Source organism: Pleurodeles waltl, chromosome 3_1 (genome assembly GCF_031143425.1).
Source record: "Pleurodeles waltl isolate 20211129_DDA chromosome 3_1, aPleWal1.hap1.20221129, whole genome shotgun sequence".
NCBI classification, from domain to species: Eukaryota; Metazoa; Chordata; class Amphibia; order Caudata; family Salamandridae; genus Pleurodeles; species Pleurodeles waltl.
Genome location: NC_090440.1, coordinates 788864525 through 788884316, shown reverse-complemented (window position 1 = coordinate 788884316; position 19792 = coordinate 788864525).

Genomic DNA, 19792 nt, shown 5'->3' with positions numbered 1-19792 from the left:
GCACCACATCTACAGGCACCATGAATCGCACCAGGACACCCAGCACCACAAGCCGCTCACCTGCACTCACCACCTCCACTGCCATTTACACGTCCCCGGTGTCCTCTCCCAGTGTGTCTGTGACGCCCCCTCCCAAAGTACACAAACGCCGGCAATCACTCACCCAACATCCATCCACCTCACGATAGCCTCCAGTACCTGCACCCAAAACAGCTAAAGTGACACCTCCGACAACCACCTCGTCTTCCTCCACTCCCAGACCCCCTCCAGCTACCCATCCCAGTGTTCGTCAGAAACTGTCCCTCTGTAAAGTTGACCTTTTTGCCCCCACCCCCCCCCCTCCAATTCATCAGTCCCGTCGTATCGCCTCAGCCAAAAAGCCTCCAATACCAGTGGTGCCTGTTCAAGGTTTGTGGAGTGCACCGGCCACCAGGGCAGGCAGTAGGACCTGGAGCCAAGGCACTGGCAGCCCACCCCCTGTAAAGGCTCTAAAATTGGAGAGTGGACGACGGGACTGTGTTAAGACTCCTGGTGGGAAAACAACTGACATGGGTTCCAAGGGGATTGGAGAGTCAGCTGTGACTCCACCAAAGGTGGGGAAGGGCCAGAGGAAGTCTGCCCAGCCTGTTGTGAGTGTCACGGCGGAGAAGTGCGCCATCATTTCCGGCGGTCGAGACACAACCGCCAGCACCGTCGTCACTGGTCCAGAAACCACCGCCAGAGTCACAGCCCAGGAGGGCCCAAGTATCGTCACTGGTCCAGAGACCACCGCCAGAGTCACAGCCCAGGAGGGCCCAAGTATCGTCACTGGTCCGAAGACCACCGCCGGAGTCACAGCCCAGGAGGGCCCAAGTATCGTCACTGGTCCAGAGACCACCGCCGGAGTCACAGCCCAGGAGGGCCCAAGTATCGTCACTGGTCAGGAGACCACGGCCGGAGTCAGTGCCCAGGAGGGCCCAAGTATCGTCACTGGTCAGGAGACCACCGCCAGAGTCACAGCCCAGGAGGGCACAAGTATCGTCACTGGTCCAGAGACCACCGCCAGAGTCACAGCCCAGGAGGGCCCAAGTATCGTCACTGGTCCGGAGACCACCGCCAGAGTCACAGCCCAGGAGGGCCCAAGTATCGTCACTGGTCCAGAGACCACCGCCAGAGTCACAGCCCAGGAGGGCCCAAGTATCGTCACTGGTCAGGAGACCACCGCCGGAGTCAGTGCCCAGGAGGGCCCAAGTATCGTCACTGGTCAGGAGACCACCGCCAGAGTCACAGCCCAGGAGGGCCCAAGTATCGTCACTGGTCAGGAGACCACCGCCACCGCCGGAGTCAGTGCCCTGGAGGGCCCCGGCTGCCACAGCCCCGCTGGGCAATGATGAAATGTCATGCCACACACCAATGTCCAGTGTAGAAGACGTCATGCCACACACCAATGTCCAGTGTAGAGAACGTCATGCCACACACCAATGTCCTTATCAGAACCGCCATGTCAAAGCACCGCTGAACAGCGTAAAGACTGCCATGGCAAAGCACCGCTGAACAGTCCTGAACCGCCATGTCAAAGCACCGCTGAACAGGGCAAAGACCGCCATGGCAAAGCACCGCTGAACAGTCCTGAACTGCCATGTCAAAGCACCGCTGAACAGGGCAAAGACCGCCATGGTAAAGTACCGCTGAACAGTCCTGAACCGCCATGGCAAAGCACCGCTGAACAGGGCAAAGACCACCATGGCAAAGCACTGCTGAACAGTCCTGAACCGCCATGGCAAAGCACCGCTGAACAGTCCTGAACCGCCATGTCAAAACACCGCTGAACAGGGCAAAGACCGCCTTGGCAAACCACCGCTGAACAGTCCTGAACCGCCATGTCAAAGCACCACTGAACAGGGCAAAGACCGCCATGGCATAGCACCGCTGAACAGGGCAAGCACCGGGTAGGAATGAATGGACCGCCACATCAGGCATCCTTATCCCATGTGCAGCTGGGACAGTGACAGGACACGACCTTTCACGGGGAGACTCATCCAGTCTGGGCACCAGTACCCCCCAGTACCAGTAGAGACCTGCATCAACTTGAGAGACTGTGGCTTTGCACTCCCCAGGATGGCACAGTGGGCAAACCACCCACTGTATAGACTTGAGAGACTGTGGCTTTGCACTCCCCAGGATGGCACAGTGGGCAAACCAACCACTGTATAGACTTGAGAGACTGTGGCTTTGTACTCCCCAGGATGGCACAGTGGGCAAACCACCCACTGTATAGACTTGAGAGACTGTGGCTTTGCACTCCCCAGGATGGCACAGTGGGCAAACCACCCACTGTAGAGAATTGAGAGACTGTGGCTTTGCACTCCCCAGGATGGCATAAATTGGCATGGAGCCCCGTCGTGGATCTGGCTTTGCAGTCATCCGGCTGAGGTGCCCCCCCTTCCCTTCCCCCTGAGGTGCCTGTAGTATTTCTATCTGATGCCCCGGCAGTGTCCTCTCCGATTGTGGTCAGGTATCGTTTGTGGGCCTCGCCCATGCATTTTTGGACTAATGGTGCACGGACATTGTTATGTACATATCTGCACTACTTCTCGTATTGTATTTAATTATAACTGATTTTCAAATACATATCTGTATATTTTTGTATGACATGTATATTGGCACATTACATTGTTTGACCGATTTTCGCTTTGTGTTTTCATTCTTCCGGGGGGGTTGTGGGTTGTTACTGTGATTTTTTGTGAATGCATTGGTGTGTATGTTGTAATATGCGAGGGTGGGGGTGGGGGTGTCCCCCTAACTTTTGCCTCCCCCTCCCCCATGTCGTAGGTGCAGTACTCACTGTTGTCTTCGGCGCCTACGTAGCTGTTGGTCATAGAGGAGCAGAAACACAAGGGCAGGGAGTATTTGGAGTTCCGGCTCCATGGAGTCCTCGTTCCTCGTGGGATATGTTCAGGTGAGTGTTTTCCCATAGCAAAAGCTGTTTCCGCCGTGTTTTTATCCACGGTGAATCCGCCCCGGAAAAGGTGGCGGATTGGCGGGTTGTAATACTGTGGGCGGTACATTGTCTCCCGCCTGTCTGTTGGCGGTGACCGCCGCGCTGCTTGTCTGTACCGCTGTGGCGGGCGGTGTGTTAAAATGGCTGTCTTTGTTGGCGGTTTTCGCCAAGGTCATAATTCCCTTTTTTTGTCCACCGGCCTGTTTGCGGTATTTCCGCAGCTTTAACACCGTCCGCCAGGGTTGTAATGACCACCATAATCTCAGAAGAACAGAGGCCTCCAAGTATATTAATAACTATAACCCTGTGATTCTGAAAATGTGGAATGCCAATATGGATATACAAGTTATCGCAGACAACTCGATCACAGTTGCTCATTATATGACTTCTTACATTACAGAATCAGAGAAGACTGAGATGAAGGAGATGTGAGAGGAGATTTCTACTGAAAAGTCTATAACCAAGAAATTGCACAGCTTCTGTTTGAAAACATTTTCACATAGGGAGATAGGTTCCTATAAATGTTGTGATCGGTTGAACTGAGCAAGTTGTTGTGAAATCAAATATGTTGGACACTTACTATCCTAGGAGTCCACATCTAGAAAACATGTGTCTTTATGAAATACTGCACTACAGATATAGAAACAAGGGGCCAGATGTATCATCACGGCCCTTTGCGATTCGGTAATAGCGATTTTTAAGAAATCGCTATTACCGACTCGCAAAGGGCCATGTATCACATTTACGATTCGGTAATAGTGATTTCTTAAAAATCGCAAACGCTATTACCGAATCGCAAATTGCTATACCGGCCCCATTCGCAGCTATGGGCCTGTTGGCCAATAGCTGTGAATTTTTTGCATTTCCAAAATTGTGATTTCTGAACCAGAATTTGCAATTTTGGAAATGCAAATCCCCAGGGTGCTGGGGGCCTATGGTCTCCTCTGCTGCACCCCAAAAAAAATTTGGGGGACATGTAAGGTTCACACATGCCAAAAGGGCATGTGTGCTTTACATGTTCAATTTAAAAATGCATTTAAAATTTATTTTTAAATTTTGCACCAGGTTACCACCTGGTTGCAGTCCATGGTATTTTGCATGTGCAAAATGCCAGTCTGCGAAAAATCACAATTTGCGATTTTTTGCAGCATCACCTTGCGGTGTGGATTTTGCGAATCGCAAATTGCGATTCGCAAAACCCAGGTCGCAACGCAAGAAAACGCTATTTTTGCGATTTCTGCTTTGTGGTCTGCGAATCCATTTCATGCATTGCAGACCACTGTTTTGCACTCGCAAACAGCCGAATTTTGCGATTCGCAACGTTTGCGAGTGCAAAACATTTTCATACATCTGGCCCAATGTAACAGAAAACATAGATGAAGGGAAATATGCAGTAGTAGGTTGCAACGGTTGTTCGGTTCAACATGCAAAATGACATTTAATAAACAACACAAAACTTAGTTGCCAAACTCCTCATGAAAGAGAGTTTTCCTGTTTGGCGCTTCTGCAACTCTTCAAGCAAATTATTCAGACACTTTGACTGCTATGAAGATTCTTTTAATGCTATGAAAGACAGCATCCAGTGTTCAGTGTTTCCAAACTATCTGAGAATATTAATTGATGAGAGTGAATAGGAAGAAACAAATGCCACAGATATAGCATAAGAGAGTTCACAAAGCAGCCAGAGTTCAGGACCTCTAAGTCAAGATTCTCTTGGACAACCAATTTTTGAAAATGAAGCTGCCGTTTGAGGTGGAGACTGCAATGCAACAACCAAGACGAGAGTGTTGATTTAGAGCAGTTAGTTGGACAACTGAATGATGAGCAAAAACAAATAGATAGAGAGGTAAAAGAGAAAATATAGCATGGATTCCTCCACAAGAAGGAAGAATGCAAATGCACATCATTTAAGCCAATACTGTTATATATTAACAGTCAAGCGGGTACTGGAAAGGCTTTTTAATTGAGGTTCTAACAGCTTACCTACAGAGTACTATAGACTTGAATTTGTCATGTTTAGTAACATCATTAACTGGATTAGCTGCACACAACATTAAAGAAATTACTTTACATCAGCTACTTATGCTCCCTCTAGAATATGACAAAAAACTTGAGTACCAGAAGTTATCTTATGAAGCTTGTCATGAATTCTCAAGAGTACTGAAGAAACTGAAACTTTTCATCATTGATTAGGTGAGCATGGTGTCAAACCTAATGCTTGCTTTGTACACTTGAGAGTGCAACAGATTCTAAAGACAGACTATGATGTGTTGTTTGGAGGAAAGCACATAATTGTGTTTGGTGACATACTGCAACTTATCCCCGTCAAAGGACAGCCTGTGTTCAAGACACTACTCCACCAGGAAATTCGCAATCCCTTGGTAAGTACTGAAAATGTAAACATTTGTTAACCTTCCAATACAAAGAATTACTTAGAAATATGTGTCAAGCATCTGATGTGGAATATGGAAATATTCTGAAAGGTATTAGAATAGGAGTTCCCACAAAAGAGGGTAAACGTAGCTTAGAAAGTTGACTTATACAAAAAAACCTGTTTCCTACAAACAAGAAAGCAGAAAAACTAAAGTTCAATTTCATTCAAGAAGGAAAATCCATTGTCTGCCTAATGCCTTCCCTTCAAGAGTGCTCCTGTTTCATCGAAGAATTACTAAAACTGGAGAAAGAAGAAACTTTGGAACTTACAGCAATCAACAAAATGGAATTCCAGGGTGTGACAGTGTGCCTAAGTAAAAAACTACAAGCAAAATGAAATTAGTTGGAGAAATCTGTTTCCAGAACTGCAGGATTAGAAGTGTTTATGTGTTTGCAAAAACTATATAATAATTTTGCAGCAAAATGTAATTGTTGAGGAAGGATTCATTAATGGTGCAATGGGTAAGATAATTGATTTAATTTCCTAACAGAAATTAAGTTGACTACTTAATGATAAAATGTAATCATGTTGATGGAATAAAACAGATTGGAAGATCTGTTGCACGTTTCTTGCTTGTAAAAGTCTTGTATGGTTGGAGGAAGCAGTACCCAGTTTCTTTAGCATATGCTGTGATAACTGCTAAGTCTCAAAGTTTTAACGTAGATGTAGCATTCATTATTATAGGTACAACTGTCTTTAAGGAAGGTTTGACATATGTAGTCTTACAGCAACTTAGAACATTGTCCAGTTTGTATCTTGTTGACGTATATGACAGTAAAGTAAATGTCAATTAAATACAATCAATTGAGAAGCGTTTATGCTCCTCATTAAGGACAACATGCGGTTTATGAAAAACCTACCATCTGCTGAAAGCGAAGCTTGCAAAGGATCGTAGCAATGCTGTTGAGAAGAAGTATAATAAGAGAACAAGGAACTTCTGAAGAGAAAAATAAACAGACAATGCTGGAAATATTATTGGTTACCAGTTGTCAAACCCTTCTGATGTCAACTGCTATGCCAATGTGGTTCACAACTCACTGTTTGCATTACCTCCTGTTGTTCATGTAACAGAGAAAAGAGAAGAGCTTGTGCTCTGCACTATTTGGTTTGTTAGAATTGGATCTGTACACTTTACCCAAAACACTCAAGAAGATGCACAAGAATTTCTAATGGTAATCTTTGGCATTTTAGAAGAACAAAAAGTACTTATTGACGCCTTATTTGGACTTAGTTACTCAGGGACCCAAGAGTGTGAAACTTGTTCTTCGACATCAATTTCACAACTAGATTCAGAACGATTTAGGGCCAGATGTAGGAAGCCTTTTGCACGTCGCAAACTGCGAAAAACACAGTTTGCGACGTGCAAAGGCCTTGCACGATACAGAGTCACATTTTGCGAGTCGGTACCGACTCGCAAAATGTGATTCCGACTCGCAAATAGGAAGGGGTGTTCCCTTCCTATTTGCGACCGCATCGCGATGTTGAGTTGCTTTGTGACCGCGAAAGCGGTCGCAAACCAACTCGCAGTTACCATCCACTTGAAGTGGATGGTAACTCATTCGCAAATGGGAAGGGGTCCCCGTGGCACCCCTTCCCCTTTGTGAATGTCACAAAAAATATTTTTGTTAACTAAATGGTTTCGGTATTTTTTCTTTTTGCAGCTCGTTTTCCTTTAAGGAAAACGGGCTGCAAAAAGAAAAAAAAAATTGCTGTATTTAAAAGCAGTCACAGACATGGTGGTCTGCTGTCTCCAGCAGGCCACCATCCCTGTGAGTGCCTAGACTCGCTACGGGGTCACAAACTGCAACTCACCTCATAAATATTCATGAGGTGGGTCTTTGCGACCCCATAGCAAGTCGCAGAAGGTGTCTGAGACACCTTTCTGCATCTCATATTGCGAGTTGCAATTTGCGAGTCGCTATGACTCGCAAATTGCAAGTCGCAATTTTTTACTTACCTACATTTGGCCCTTATTTACTTAATGCTACCAGATTGCAAAACTGTCAATTTTGACAGGTTGCTAAAAGAAGCTTCAGAGAACAATACCTGCAGATGTTGTCAATCAGATCTTCTGTCACAACTTTACACATACGAAGAAGTGGCAGGTACCCAATTCTAATGATACAGTGATGCACAGCATTTGGTAATAAATTGGAAACAGAAATGACAGATTTTAAAGCAGGACAAATATCTATTTCAGGAAACCCATATATCACTATTGCTATTATTTTTCATGAAGGTGTTAGTATTGCATCTGGACACTTCACCATCTAATTAAAAACTGGAACAGAATGTAACAACAAGAACCAGACATTCAAGCAAAGTCTGCCTTATAAACTACCAAATTCTTATCTTCTGTTTCTGAACCTAAGTTCTAACGAGGATTATGACTGAAAAAGCGAAAAAATACACTTGTGGCAGCTCTAATACAGCTATTTATTACATCATACGGCCTGCCATGGGTGATGTCTATGTAAGGGATTAGAAATGCTGATACACAGTTAAAAGTAGAATGATACTGTGAAGATGCCAGCAAATAGGAACAAGTGTTTACAAAATAAAAACCAAGATAAAAAACTATTTTGTGGAGAAAGAAATACTATGAGGGTTACTATTTTTTTTATAAAGGAGTTACTATTACCTCTGGATTCTACATTTTGTATATCTCCGGGTGGAGATAATATAATGACAAGAACATCACAATAAGAGAGATATTGCAACATGACCTACGAAGTTAGAAGGTTTACAACTGGAAAAGTGAAATAGTCTACTTCTATTTTATGTATTACCAGTTTTTATGACATCATACCGCCTTCCAGGGGTGATGTCTTCATAAGGAACTGCATATGCTAGTGTCCTTTTTAGATATTAATTGTATTGTAACACTTTTAATAAAAATACAGTTACCTTTAGCATATCTTTCTTTACATTCGATCAATAAGAATCAGTACAAGAATCTGTAAATTAACTGTAGTACAGTACATAGTGTTGCTAATTTATAGTGACATACTGTACAGTTCCTTTTTTTCTACAATCTATCTCATTGTTTTTCTCCACTGTTCAATGATGATTCTTTATACATTACATCATTTATGGTGTAAAAGTATGGAAACCTAAGAACAGTAAAAAAGGGAAAAATAAATGATTGTAGTTAATATAGGATTACAGTACAAAAAATGTTTACTGCATAATTAATAACATGAATTTTTGCATTGCAGAAACCAAAACTTTATTGTTTAAATTTATAAAGTATAACATTAACTTATATTTATCTTTTTACTATTTATACAGATCAATGGAAGTATCTATTGAACTAATGTGAATTACTAATTGTATCTTTCAGCATCTGCAATACATCCAGTAACACACCCAGACACACACATATGCATACACTAACACACTTACCAAACACTAATGCAGTCACTGACACACCCAGGCACACACTGATGTACACACTAACACACCCAGACACAGACTCATGCAAAGACTGAGACACCCAGGCATATATGCTGAAACTCCCCACCATACACTAATGTATACACTAACACAGTCACCCAAATACTATTACATCTAATAACACACACAGGCATGCTGTCATTTGTACACTGACACACCCAGGCATACATAAATACATACACTGACTCACCCAGGCACACACTCAGGCATACACTGACAAACCCAGGCACACACTGATTCATACACTGGGACACCCAGGCACACACTAATACATACACCGACATACCCAGGCACACAAAGATGCATACACTGACACACCCAGCCACACACTGACACATACGTTGATACACTAAGGCACACTCTCATGCATACACTAACGCACCCAGGCACACACTCATTCATACACTAACACACCCAGGCATATACTGATGCATGCACTGACACACCCAGTTAGACACTCATACATATGCTAAAACACCATAATACACACTACTAAAAGATATACTGACACACCCAAGCACACGGTGATGCAGCCACTGACACACCTAGGTACATACTCATACATACACAAATATACTTACATTTTAAAAAAAAGGTCCTGGCAAAATGGCAGTTCCAAAGCCGCAGATAATTCCGATCACATGATTGGAACAAAAACAAGTATGTCCCCTCTATGTTTGTGGTTTCGTGGAGGAACAGCAGATCCAAAAAATATTTTTTAAAAAATATATATATAATCATATTTACAACAATATTATGGCCCTCATTATTTTTTTTTTTTTAGATATATTTTTATTGTTTTATCGGCCAAGTGGCCACATTGGAATAAAATGCAAACTGTTACATTATGTTTCATCGTGCATTACACAGATAACTGTTACGTATGAGCAAAACGCTACTCACGTATACATGCAACAACGCCCGAGGGGGGCTTCACAAATGGCACGTTCACGTAGGGATTGTATTAAACATATGCAAGATCATTCCAAGAGAAGAGAGAACATAGAGAAAAAAGAGTAAGATAGACGCTGAGTAGGCTACAGCCGACACGCAACGGCTGGGGAGAAAGAGGGGACCGACAACGGAGGAGAGGAGGGGCCCAGGAGGACGAGAAACCAGTTTTCGGAGGGGTCAGGGAGCAATCTACATGAGGCTTGCATGACATTTGCGCGAGTCTCCACGCGTCACATCCGCCCGTGGCCATGCCATCCCACGGCCACAGGGGACTAGCCCACCATTGGCCGCGGAGCGCCATGCATGAGGGACGGGGCACAGCGGGAGGGAGCCAGAGGGTACCAATGTCTCACAGCCCCAGTACCCCCGAGCGCAACGCAAGGCACCCGTGACGCGCCCAGGGGAAAACGCACAAGGCATCGCAATTTTATAGTGGTTCATTTACTTTATTATTATTATTATTATTTTTTATTTATTTCTTTTTTTTTTCTTTTTTTTTTTAATTAATTATTCCCTTTATACTATTCCTTCCCCCCCCCCTCACACCCGCATGTCCCGAACGCACCATATGTTGATGTCACCCTGTGGCCACTGCGATGATGTAAAATCACTCCTTTCATTAGTTCAGGGGGGACGCACATCGTCTTTTTTTTCCACAGCTGTCAAAAACGAGTTCCATACCTCCAAGCCTTTAACTAGTATACCCCTATCCAGTAGATTCTGCAATGTCTGTGTTTCTGCTTTGGTCCATCGTATTACCTCTTCGCGCCATTGGGCCACCCTGGGGGCATCGGGGGCTTTCCACTTCATGGCGATCAGGCGTCTATACAGCACCAGTGCCAAGGCAATGCATTTATATGTACGTTTGCGTTTCTTGGGATGAGATGTTAAGCCAAGTAGGCACACCTCAGGAGTGGGAGATAGTGTAGTATCCGTCCATTCCGCTAGCAACGTTATTATCTCTATCCATGTGTTCCGGATCGGAAGGCATTCCCATGTCATGTGGTAGAATGTGGCCTCTTCTGTGTCGCATCTGGGGCATGTCTGCGGCGACCGGGTAAACATACGTGTTATGCGGTGAGGTGATAGGTAAGTCTGATGCACATAATTAAACTGTGTGTATCTGAAGCGCGGGTTGCGTGAAACCTCGCGAGTCAGCTTCAACGCTTGTTCCCATGAATTAGGGGATAGTGGTTCCGGTAGCACGCAGTCCCATTTGTTTTTTGCCTGATCCTGTTTATGTTCAGCCTGGGCGGCTATGATATTATATATATTTGAAATGCTTGATGGGGTGCTTATGCTTCCCAAAAGTTCGTGTAGCAAAGGGGAGGTATCCGGTTCCGAGTTGCCTTTACTCCAACTCTCTCTCATTACCTGCCTAATTGCACCGTAAGCTATGAAGCCTCCCCGGCCGAGCGCGTACCTATCGGCTAGCGCTTCGTAGGTTTGAAGTTGCCCGTCCTGGTAGATGTCACCTAGTGTAAGTATGTCCCATGTATTCAGGCCCACTTTGGCTGCTATTTTTGCTAATGTCGGTAGGGCCAGCAGTGGAATCTTCGGTGAGTACTGCGGGGCTTTTGCGTTTTGCAGCGCATATCGGCCCCAGGCCCAATGTGCAGTGTGCAGCAGCACACTGCTAGTGTTCACTGGATCGGTACGGTTCATGAGGTATTGCATTATCTCCTTGCCTTCAAGATCCTGCAACACCCTCTGAGTTTCGGGCCCGGCCGGGTAACCAACCCATGTGGATATCCATTGTAGTTGGGCAGCTGCATAGTACGCTTCAAATCTGGGGGCGCCCAGTCCCCCCAACCTAAGCGGTAGGAGGACCTTTGTTAATGCAACGCATCTGCGGCCATTGCCCCATATTAAGTCCGTTAGTAAGGTATTCAGTAGTTTAAAGAATGAGCTCGGGAGTATTAAGGGTAGCGCCATAAAATAATAGAGTAGTCGGGGTAATACTATCATCTTTGCGATGGCTACTCTGCCCATAGGAGACAGTGGCAGTGAGCACCAGAAGGGCAGGGAGCCCCTCGTTGATCTGACCACTTGGCCGAGGTTACCATCCCTGAGATCTAGGCTGTCATGGTATATATTTACCCCTAAATATTTAAATGTTGTATAGCACCATTTCAAGCCTCCCGGACCCATCGGTGTTCTCAGTGCCTCAGGGACCGGGCGCAAAGGGAATATGCAGGATTTTGTCCAGTTCACTGTTAATCCGGCAACCGAGCTAAATTTTTCTAGGAGTTCCAGTAGGCCCGGCAGGGCTCCCACATGATCTCGTAGGAAGATCAACGCATCATCCGCATATAAGGATACTATCTGGTGCTTCTGGCCATCCAAGATACCCCACGTGGGGGCCATTATGCGAAGGCGGGCGGCCAGCGGCTCAATGGCTAATGCGAATAATAGTGGTGAGAGCGGGCATCCCTGTCTGGTGCCCCTACCGATATTGAATTTTTCGGAGACCGTATCGCCCGTCTTAACCCTAGCCGTAGGGTCAGTGTATAATGTTTTCACCCAACCAATGTACACTTGCCCGAACCCCATCCGCTTGAGTGTTTCTGTTAAGAAAGGCCAACCCAGAGTATCAAACGCTTTTTCTATGTCCAGTGATACTGCCACCCGGTGTCTGCCTTCTACCGGGGAGTTTCTCATTAGACGCAGTAGATTCCTGATATTGCTGAAGGTATTGCGGCCGGGAATGAAGCCTGCCTGATCCTGGTGTACCAACTCTGACACATAGGGAAGCAGGCGATTAGCTAGTATTTTTCCGAGTAATTTGCAATCGGTATTTAGTAGTGATAATAGCCTGTATGAGCGAACATCCAAGGGGTCACGGCCTGCCTTTGGTAAAACTGCTATCAAACCCTCACGGCAAGTTTCAGGGAGTTGGCCCCGTTCCAGCGCTTCCTTTAGCATTGCTAGATATGGGGCTAGAGTCTGAGATTGGAACGTGCTGTAGTATTCTATGGGAATGCCATCGCTGCCGGGTGCTTTGCCATGTGTCAACTGTAGCAGCGCACGTTGGATTTCTGCTATCTCAATCGGGCTGTCCAATTCTATAGTTTGAGAGGCTGTTAGGCTGCTTAGAGCTATATCGTTGAAGAATTCCTCTAACTGGATTTTAGTGGGTGGGGGCCGTGCTCGGTACAACAAGCTATAATACTCTTTGAAAGCGTTATTTATCTCAACCTGGGTATTAACTATACGACCTGACTCCAGGCGGATAGCGCCTATAGGGGCGTTCCGGTGTTCACTCTTTATGAGCCACGCTAATAATTTACCGGATCTGTCGCCCTCTGCATGCGTGTGAGCCATATGGTGCCGATAGTCGAACTGTCCGAGGCGTCTGTCTGTCTCGGACCATTTAGTGCGCAAGTTAGTGAGCTTAGTCGCTGTTGTGGTATCTTTAGTGAACTCACCCTCAGCGATTTGAATTTCTTGTTCTAATGCACGGAGTTCGCGCATTAGCGTTTGCCGGACTCCCACTGTGGTTGATATACATACCCCTCTTATGACTGTCTTATGTGCGTCCCATTCGATGGCTCTGGAGGTGGCTGTCCCTTTGTTCAATGTGAAGTATGCTGAGATGTGTGTAGCAATGTCCTTCCTAAAAGGGGGGTCTTGTAGTAATTGCGTTTGCAGACGCCAGGTGGGAATGCATGAGCGGGGCCTTCCCCATCTTATTTGTACTATGAGTGGGCAGTGGTCTGAGATTACCCTAGCGGAATACTCCGCTCTTGTTATTTTATGCGTTATATTCTGTGAGGTGAGGATGAGGTCTATACGGGTATGTAATAAGTGTACTGGGGAATAATAGGAGTACGCATTTTCATGTGGATGCATGTGTCTCCATATGTCGATCAGTCGACGTTCTTCCATCCATGCGCCCAGCATTTGGGAGTTTTTCGTTATTGGAGCGGCCACTAGCGGGGGATGTGATCTATCCTTATCTATATGTGGGACACAGTTCATGTCCCCCCCCCCATATGCATGATGAAGTTAGATCATTGGTTAATTGAGAGGTCTTGGTTTGTAAAAATTCACCTTGCTTGATGTTCGGTACATATAGTCCATTTATTACAAGATCCTCCCCATCCAGTGAGCCCCTTAGCTGTATAAACCTGCCCTCCTTATCTTTTGTGCAGTGTTGTACTGTATAAGGGACACCCGGCGCAATCCAAACCAGCACTCCTCTGGCGAAGGAGGAATCGCCAGCGCTATATATTGAGCCCAACCAGCACTTTTCTATCCGAGCAGCCTCTGTGGGTGTGATGTGTGTTTCCTGCAGTATTGCTATGTGTATGCGGTGGCGCTTTAGGTACGCATGTATTCTATGATGTTTACTAGTCCCTGCCATGTCCTTCACATTCCATGTTATGAGGTTATAACTAGGTATCTTATTCATTGTGTTATGGTTAGGCGCAGGGGGTTATCTGATCTGTACTCAACACGCCCACCCCCTCCCACCTCCCCGGCCCCACCCCAGACGCCCCCCACCGGTCCCCAGCCCCTCCACCCCAGCGCCCCAGCATCAGTGATAAAAGAATAAGCCCATAGTGGGCTAAAGATAGAAAAGAAAGAGATAGATATAACAACCAAAAGGATATTACGGGCTGTGTACGTCCGTTAAATAAAGTGGCACAACTGGTGCCTAAGGTGGCTTCCAAAGAAGACAGTTCCATTCGGATACCGTTCCGGTGTGGGGGGTCGTGGATCACCTGACGACTAGCCCTTGGGTGGCCCACCTGCAGGATATTTTCCTCTTCCGCAGACCCATTCGCCTTTGTACAATTTACGAGGATTCAGACGTAGTTCTTCAGATAATAGCTGTTATTCACTGTGGAGCTTAGGGCGAGGGTCCCGATGATAGTGTCATGCAGCACCTTAGTTGCTGTCGCCGACAGAGAGGGGCCACGAACGGCAACTCCACCCCTTCAAAGTTCGTCTGCCAATCGCGGTGTGAGGTCAGGGCCCACCCGCAACGGAGAGGGGGACGGGCTCGTATCTCCCCCATGTGAGGCAGTGTCATTAGTGTCCGTTTCACTCCTTGAGTCCAGCAACCCACGAGCAAATGAATTTGTGTCTTTTAATATTTGCGCCCGGTCCAATGCCATTTGCGCTTTTGTGGGGCGGGCAGATGTTTTGGTGTTCTTCTTCCTTTTTCTGGATTTAGCTGTGGACCACTCACCGGAAACCGTGTCATCCCCGGGTGGGTCGGCCAATCCCTTAGCGTGTATCCAGGTCCATGCATCTTCAGGAGTGGGGAACATTAAGGTTTTCTCGTCTATAACGATGCGCAGTCGTGCAGGGAACATGAGGGAGTAAGTAATGCCTTTCTCTCTTAGCAGTTGCTTGATCTTGCTATATGCAATTCTCCTGCTTTGAACCTCCATTGTATAATCAGGATAGGCTGCTACCCTGCTGTTCTCCATCACGATATTGTCAGCCTCTCTAAAGTGTTGGAGGACCAAGTCTCTATCCCTATAATTCAAGAAGCGAGCTATTAGTGGTCGGGGCGGTGCTCCCGGCCTAGGTGGCCTGCCCGGAATTCTGTGCGCTCTTTCAATCACCGGTGTTGTGGTGGGGTACTGCTCTTTAAGTGTGTTCCTCAGCCATGCCTCTAAGAACTCCTCTGCTTTAGGAAGCTCGATTCTCTCAGGGATTCCGAGGAATCTGATATTATTCCGTCTGGAACGACCCTCAGCTTCCTCAGCCTTACGTTGTAGTTGAATTATGTCCAGTTCCATTTTTTGCATTCTAGTTCTCATTTCTTCCACTTCGGGCTGAATAGTTTTCAGTGACGTTTCAGTGTCATGTACCCTACCGGTTAATTTGCGGTGGTCCGCTCGCAGCAATGAAACTTCCTGTACTGCAGCGTCTATTTTCCCCTCTAACGAGGATTTAGTGTCCATTATTGCTTGCATAATTTTGTCAAATTGTAGGGAGTGCGTGCGTAATGTTTCAATCAACTGTAGCTGTGTGGACGGTTGCGAGACCCCTTGGCAGGACGGTTGGAGAGGATCAGCTTCTCCAGTGGACCCCGTCTTGGGGTGTTTTGGTTTGACCATGATTTCCGCGCTATTTTACATAAGTGTGTTACGCCAGCTTTATCGGACAGTTGTTTGCCGGGAGTGATCACCTACGACTTCTAACTTCCTTCAGCACGTCCCTTGGTTTGCTAGGCTGTAATACAGGAGGGGGTTGAGTGTCCTTTTCTGATATTGGCGCCGGTTTAGATTAACCGATTACCCACTCCGTCTTGTTGTTTTGGCCCAAGTTAATGTCTAACTGATCCACGCCAGGTGGCTCCCACCACTCACGATAGCCCGCAGACTCAGGGTGGATCCGATACCATACGTGGTATTCCACGCCAGAGGGGGCAGCACAATGCCCAGTGCTCCCGTGGATTCCAGGACAATGGCTGTGTCAGTACCAATATTGTCAACCAAAGACCGGGTATGGTCCGCTACTGGCCGCTCAATGCAGCCCAGAAGGGGCACTCGTTCCGCCAAAAAAAAAAAAAAACACCGTCCCGACTCCAGCCTCTCTGCTAGTAGAGCCCAGATGCCCAATTCAATGCCAAACTGCAGATGTGTACAGAGTGTGAGGCCTACAGCGTGCTGTTAAGGCAGTTGGCGCGCCCGTTGAGGCACTCAGTGAGATCGAGCCCCCCGCGCGCCGCGACCCGAGCCGTGTCGCCGAGTGAGGCACGGGGGGGGGCGAGAGCGATCCGTCCCCTCTCCGCGATTCGGTCTGCGTCGCCGAAGGGTGTGCTGCTCTTTATTGTTCCCATCGTGTGTGGGCGCCTGGGGCTCAGCAGGGGATCCCCCGAGCGGCCGCTCCAGGTGGCGCGGGCACGACGGCGGTACAGCCGCCGCAGCTCCCCGAACACCCGCCGAGCCGGAAGCCTCAGTGCGCTCGGGCCGTGCACGGATTAATCACCATATTCTAGCGCCAAGGAGGGGCCACAGTTAATGGCACAGGAGTCGTCCGGTCAGCGCAGAGAGAGGCGGTGATCAGCCGGTAAGGGAGCCCCGCGGGCCGGAGAGCCCTAGCGCGGCCACAGTCCGACGTGTCTCGCGGCGCCGTTCGCCCCACAAGGCCCAGTCCCGCAACTGCAGCACCGCTTCAGGCGGTGGGGCGCGGGCAATCACTCCACCGCAGAGCAATCCCCGGGATGCGAGTCCTCCCGAACTCCAATGCCTCACGGCTCCCCGTGGTGCCTCTCCTTTTCAGCGCCGAGCGCTAGAAGTCCGGGGGCGGGGCCGGCAGACTCACCCGCCGCGGCCGCGAGTGTCGACCTAGCAGGCCGCCAGCTCCTCTCCGTCGCCCGAGGTGACCCCGGAGTCCCGCAGAGGGTCACCGCATCTGTTGGTGGTCCCGAACAGCTGGGCAGATGGCACCCGCCTCAAAGAAGGTTCTGGGTGCCGATTTCAGGATGTTTTTTGTGGGCCAGGCACGGAGCTGCAGTTTTACTCTGCCGCTCCGGTCGCAATGTTGGCCACGCCCCCATTATGGCCCTCATTATGACATTGGCTGTAAATCCCACTTACTGCCACGCTGACTACCGCCACCGCAGCAGATATCCATTCACCATATTATGACACACACACACCAATCCGTCACTATTAATCAGCCACAGACACAAATCCGCCACACCAAAGGTCAGTGATAAACTGGCGGTATCCAAACCCACACGGTTACGCCAACAGAACAACGCCCATCACATTATGACCCACGGATTACCACAGCGGACATTCAATGGCGGTAAACCATTGGCGGTACATACCGCTGTGCTAAAAAAACACACACTCAAACAAAACATTAGACAATTTAAACACACACCTGACACCCATACACACACCACACCCACACCATTATAAAACACACACATACACATTACCCACAACCCTTTACGACTACAAACCATTAGCACAAGACAGATACCATAACTACAGACAACACCAGAGCCACACACTACTTACACCTATACACCACCCATGCACCCCACATCACGCAACCCAACACATCACCCTACACACCCTCACCTACACAACTCACACAACACCCAGGGCACCACAAAGACACCCCAGATTCTCAGAGGAGGAGCTAAGGGTCATGGTGGAGGAAATCATCAGGGTACAGCCACAGCTATTTGGAGCACATGTGCAGCAGATATCTATAGCTAGGAAGATGGAACTATGGTGGAGAATCGTATGCAGGGTCAATGCCGTGTGACAGCACCCAAGAACCACAGATGACATCAGGAAGAGGTGGAACGACCTACGGGGGAAGGTACGTTCCATTGCAGCAGGACACCAACTCCCTGTACAGAGGACTGGCAGTAGACCCCTCCCCCACAACTAACAACATGGGAGGAGCACGTCTTGGCAATCATACATCCTGAGGGCCTGGCCAGAGTAGGAGGAGGACTGGACTCTGGTAAGTCAACTTTATATCACTACTACCCCCCTACCTGCATGCCATCACATACCCCCACTCTCATCCACACTTCCATCACTCCACCATTTCCTACACACCCCACCATCACATCTCACTCATCCCAATGCCAAGCCCTGCATGCCAGACCAATGCATGGACACCACACACAGACCTGCATGGATACCTATCACTAAAGCATGCACACTAGAGAGAATCAGCTAGCCCACCACAAACCAACGTACACAAGTGAAAGCTGCCAAGGCAAATACAACCAAAGAGGGCAAGCCACCGATGCACAATATGTCAGACACAGAAACAATAACACATCATTTACATCCCCACAAGTATCCCAGCCAATGTCACCGGAGAGGAGGTGCCAGCAATATCCAGTCCCCGAACTGAAGAGGCCCACAGTGATGACAGCAACTCTACTCGCCTGGATCTGGATGACCAACCTGGCCCATCAGGGACCTCTGGACAGTCGGTTACCCAAGCCCAGTCACAGACAACCACAGAGCCTCCCCCATCTGGAAACACCACCACAGCACCCACCCAGTGTACCCACACCTCTGTCCCCAGGACATGTCAATCAGCAGTGTGTCTACCTCTACAGGGACCCCAGAGCACACCTCAAACCCATGACAATCAGGGACCTGGGGTCAGTGGCAGTGGGCACACGGTTCAGTGGACAGAGGCACAGGACAACAGGGAAACTGGGAGGAGTGCTGTGTGCCGGGGGACGACAGGCCCCGGGAACCGACTCCAGGAGGCACTTGCAGAGATCCTGGGAGCATACCAACAGTCCCAGGACACAATGGGCCAGATCCTGGACAATGTGCAGGAGAACAGGCGGCTGCAGGAGGAACTGTACCAGGGGATCAGGGAGGACTTGCAGGCCATCACCACCTCGCTGGTCTCCATAGCAGGGCTGCTGGCAGACATGGCCAATATTATGAGGGAGGCAGTCTCACAACAGTGGGCCCCTGCCACTAGCCAGACATCTGAAACTGCCTTCCACCTCCACTGCGGCTAGTGGACAGGAGGCCCCACCACAGGACTCACAGACCACCAGCACCCCTCCCTGTGCAGAAGGAGAACCACCCCGCAAACGTTCCCTGTGATCCAGGCAGAAGCCAGGGACTATTGCCAAGTCCCCCACCAGGAAATGAGACTCTCCTGATTGTCACCCTTGTGTCCCACTCCGTCACCCTGTCCACCTTGAACTGCCATTGCTCCCCTTCCTATGTCCCCATGGACAATGCACCTGTGCTACAGACTGGAACTATACCCTGGAATTTCCTCCATCATCACCTCATCCCATTGCACTTGCCTGTCAATATCTTAGCACTTCAATAAACACCCTTGAAAAAAATAGAAGTAAGGAGTATGTCACATTTTTTAAGTATGTAAACGTTTAACTTTGTACAAACATTGCAATTCAACTGTACAGTAAATGAGCACATATGAAAGACCTGTAGTTGGCTTCAGTGATCACACTAGGAGCTATTGTGAGGCAC